Raw genomic sequence first — 4,632 nt, 5'->3', positions numbered from 1 at the left:
CTAGAAATGTAGGTTTCCCTTTCCTTAATCTATTTTCTAAGATAAGTCGTAGGGTCAGTATTGCCTCACGTGTTCCAACATTTCTGCGGAATCCAAACTGATCTTCGCCGAGGTCGGCTTCTACGAGTTTTTCCATTCGTCTGTAAAGAATTCGCGTTAGTATTTTGCAGCTGTGATTTATTAAACTGATAGAGTTCGGTAATTTTCACATCTGTCAACACCTGCTTTCTTTGGGATTGGAATTATTATATTCTTCTTGAAGACTGAGGGTATTTCGCCTGTCTCATACATCTTGCTCACCAGATGGTAGAGTTTTTTCAGGACTGGCTCTCCCAAGGCCGTCAGTAGTTCCAATGGAATGTTGTCTACTCCCGGGGCCTTGTTTAGACTCAAGTCTTTAAGTGCTCTGTCAAACTCTTCACGCAGTATCGTATCTCCCATTTCATCTTCATCTACATCCTCTTCCTTTCCATAACATTGTCCTCAAGTCACATCGCCCTTGTATAGACCCTCTATATACTCCTTCCACCTTTCTGCTTTCCCTTCTTTGCTTAGAACTGGATTTCCATCTGACCTCTTGATATTCATACAAGTGGCTCTCTTTTCTCCAAAGGTCTCTTTCATTTTCCTGTAGGCAGTATCTATCTTACCCCTAGTGAAATAAGCCTCTACATCCATACATTTGTTCTCTAGCCATCCCTGCTTAGCCATTTGGCACTTCCTGTCGATCTCATTTTTGAGACGTTTGTATTCCCTTTTGCCTGCTTCATTTACTGCGTTTTTAAATTTTCTCCTATCATCAATTAAATTCAATATTTCTTCAGTTACCCAAGGATTTCTACTAGCCCTCGTCGTTTTACCTATTTGACCCTCTGCTGCCTTCACTACTTCATCCCTCAGAGCTACCCATTCTTCTTCTACTGTATTTCTTTCCCCCATTCCTGTCAGTTGTTCCCTTATGCCCTCCCTGAAACTCTGTACAACCTCTGGTTCTTTCAGTTTATCCAGGTCCCATCTCCTTAAATTCCTACCTTTTTGCAGTTTCTTCAGCTTTATTCAACAGTTCATAAGCAATAGATTGTGGTCAGAGTCCACATCCACCCCTGGAAATGTCTTACAATTTAAAACCTGGTTCCTAAATCTCTGTCTTACCATTATGTAATCTATCTGATACCTTCTAGTATCTCTAGGATTCTTCCATGTATACAACCTTCTTTTATGGTTCTTGAACCAAGTGTTAGCTATGATTAAGTTATGCTCTGTGCAAAATTCTACCAGACGGCTTCCTCTTTCATTTCTCTGCCCCAATCCATATTCACCCACTATGTTTCCTTCTCTCCCTTTTCCTACTCTTGAATTCCAGTCACCCATGACTATTAAATTTTCGTCTCCCTTCACTACCTGCACAATTTCTTTTATTTCATCATATATTTCTTCAATTTCTTCATCATCTGCAGAGCTAGTTGGCATATAAACTTGTACTACTGTAGTAGGCATGGGCTTCGTGTCTATCTTGGCCACAATAATGTGTTCACTATGCTGTTTGTAGTAGCTTACCCGCACTCCTATTTTTTTATTCATTATTAAACCTACTCCTGCATTACCCCTATTTGATTTTGTATTTATAATCCTGTATTCACCTGACCAAAAATCTTGTTCCTCCTGCCAGCGAACTTCACTAATTCCCACTATATCTAACTTCAACCTACCCATTTCCCTTTTTAAATTTTCTAACCTACCTGTCCGATTAAGGGATCTGACATTCCACGCTCCGACCCGTAGAACGCCAGTTTTCTTTCTCCTGATAACGACGTCCTCTAGAGTAGTCCCCGCCCGGAGATCCGAATGGGGGACTATTTTACCTCCGGAATATTTTACCCAAGAGGACACCATCATCATTTAACCATACAGTAAAGTTGCATGCCCTCGGGAAAAATTACGGCTGTAGTTTCCCCTTGCTTTCAGCCGTTTGCAGTACCAGCACAGCAAGGCTGTTTTGGTTAGTGTTACAAGGCCAGATCAGTCAATCATCCAGACTGTTGCCCCTGCAACTACTGAAAAGACTGCTGCCCCTCTTCAGGAACCACACGTTGGTCTGGCCTCTCAACAGATACCCCTCCGTTGTGGTTGCGCCTACGGTACGGCCCACCAACGGCAAGGTCCATGGTTCATGGGGGCGGGGGGTAAATGTGGAACGCTTCACGATTTTGCTTGTCATCCTTGCGCAGGGGCCATGCTAATCTTCTCTGTAACGTTCCAATTTTAGTATATGTACCGCCGAGTATCCGTCACCAGTGGCATCTTATATAATGTAAGACAATATATTTAGAAAGATGTTTTCTCTTTAGTGAATAGGGTTCCTCATTAAAGTGACGTATTTTTTCCCATATACACTGACGGAAAAAAAATCGCAACACCAATAAATAACTGATGTACAGAAATGAAATTGCAAGAATACATTTGACCAGGTAACATATTTAAGTGAATGACATTGCAAGATTACAGGTTAATGTAAGCGCTCTAAAATCCATTGCAAATGTGAAATGCGGGTTCACTAATAACCTGTGTAACCGCCATAATGTTGACTGCAAGCATGCAAACGTACATGCATTCTGTTGTAAGGGTGCTGGATGTCAGTTTGTGGAATGGAGTTCCAGGCTTGTTGCACACAGACGGTCAACACAGGGAAGGTCAATGTTGTTTGTGGATGACGCTGGAGTTATCGTCCGATGATGTCCCACATCTGCTCGATTGCAGACAGATCTATTGATCGAGCAGGCCAAGGTGAAATGTTGACACACTGTAGAGCATGTTGGGTTATAGCAGACCATGTAGGCGAGCGTAATCCTGTTGGAAGACACCATCTGGAATGTTGTTCATGAACAGCAGCACAAGAGATGGAATTACAAGACAGACTTAAAAATTTGTAGTCACGGCGCGTTGGATAACTATGAGAGTGCTCCTGCAGTCATACGAAATGGCATCCCTGACGAGAACTCCAGGTGTATGTCTAGTGTGTCTAGTAAGCAGACAGGTTGTTGGGAGGCCCTCAATTGGCCTTCTCCTAACCTCACTGCCACCGAGGCAGAACCAGCTTTCGTCAGATTTTTTGGTTTGGTTGGGGGGAAGAGACCAAACAGCGAGGTCATCGGTCTCATCGGATTAGGGAAGGATGGGGAAGGAAGTCGGCCGTGCCCTTTCAAACGAACCATCCCAGCATTTGCCTGTAGCGATTTAGGGAAATCACGGAAAACCTAAATCAGGATGGCCGGACGCGGAATTGAACCGTCGTCCTCCAGAATGCGAGTCCAGCTTTCGTCAGAAAACACAACAGACCTCCACCCTGCCCTTCAATGAGTTCTCGCTAGACACCACTGAAGTCACAATTGACTGTGGTTAGGAATCAGCGGAATGCACGCTACAGGGCGTCTGGCTCGGAGCTGACCGTGAAATAACCGATTTGTAACAGTTCGTTGTGTCACTGTGGTACCAATTGTTGCTCAAATTGCTGCTGCAGATGCAGTACGACGCGCCAGAACCGTACACCGAACACGATGGTCTTCCCTCACTGGAGTGCCACGTGGTCGGCTGGAGCCCCGTCTTCTTGCAACCGTACATTCTTTGACCACAGCTTTCCTTGTATGCGGTATTAATCCTCGTTCAATACGATGCGATGCTACCTGCATTACAGAAGCACCCATTACGCGTGAACCAACAATTTGTCCACGTTTCAATTCACTATGCTCCGACATAATACATTTCTTTAATGCTGATACCTTCCATTGTGGTTATGTGTCCCCGAAACTAGTCCAAGAATAAACAGATTTAAGTATTCTCTGCTGGCCTGCTTATACAAAGTCTCTCTGAAGAGTCGTCAGGAGCATTTTACCTGGTGTTTCGACCAATATTTGGAATTTCCATTTTGCAGTGTGTATCTGGAGTCAACCCAAAAAAAATTTCGAAATTTTTGGTAAGGTCTTATGGGACCAAACTGCTGTGGTCATCGGTCCCTAAACTTACACACTACCTCATCTAACTTAAACTAACTTACGCTCAGGACGACATACACACAGACACACATGCCCGAAGGACGACTCGACCCTCCGACGGGGGGAGCCGCGTGGACCGTCACAAGACGCCTGAGACCGCGCAGTTACCCCGTGGAACTCAAAAAAAGTATTGCTCATCACCTCTTTTCGCGACGCCCAGTGTCGACGGAAGGTGTCGGGTTGTTTCCCGTTATTACAAACTGATATTTAAAGCATAATTTTGCGAGTCCTTCCAATAGAGTAGTCCTAAATTATTCTAGCTTGATATTCGTTTTCGGGATATGTGTTAACAGGGACAGTAAAACACGAAGTACAGTACAGTATTGCAATAGCAAGAGCACGGTCCTATCCCGCGCTGACTACAACCACCATGCAACAGCTATGCTGCTGGAGTATTGGTTATTGTTCTTGTCTTACTGTTCAAATGGCTCTGAACACTATGGGACTTAATTTCTGAGGTCATCAGTCCCCTAGAACTTGGAAGTACTTAAACCTAACTAACCTAAGGACATCACACACATCCATGCCCAAGTCAGGATTCGAACCTGCGACCGTAGCGGTCGCGCGATTCCAGTCTGAAGCG

General features: G+C 44.2%; 1 non-coding gene across 1 annotated transcript; it reads right to left on the bottom strand.

The window, feature by feature from the left end:
* Positions 1 to 2,183: 2,183 nt before the first annotated feature.
* LOC126186563 (U6 spliceosomal RNA) lies at positions 2,184 to 2,292 on the bottom strand. Its single transcript, XR_007537635.1, has one exon. It is a non-coding gene; the product is annotated as a U6 spliceosomal RNA (small nuclear RNA).
* Between the last annotated feature and the right edge of the window lie 2,340 nt (positions 2,293 to 4,632).

This window comes from Schistocerca cancellata, chromosome 4 (assembly GCF_023864275.1).
Source record: "Schistocerca cancellata isolate TAMUIC-IGC-003103 chromosome 4, iqSchCanc2.1, whole genome shotgun sequence".
Taxonomy (NCBI): Eukaryota; Metazoa; Arthropoda; class Insecta; order Orthoptera; family Acrididae; genus Schistocerca; species Schistocerca cancellata.
This window is presented reverse-complemented; position numbering and strand designations above follow the sequence as displayed.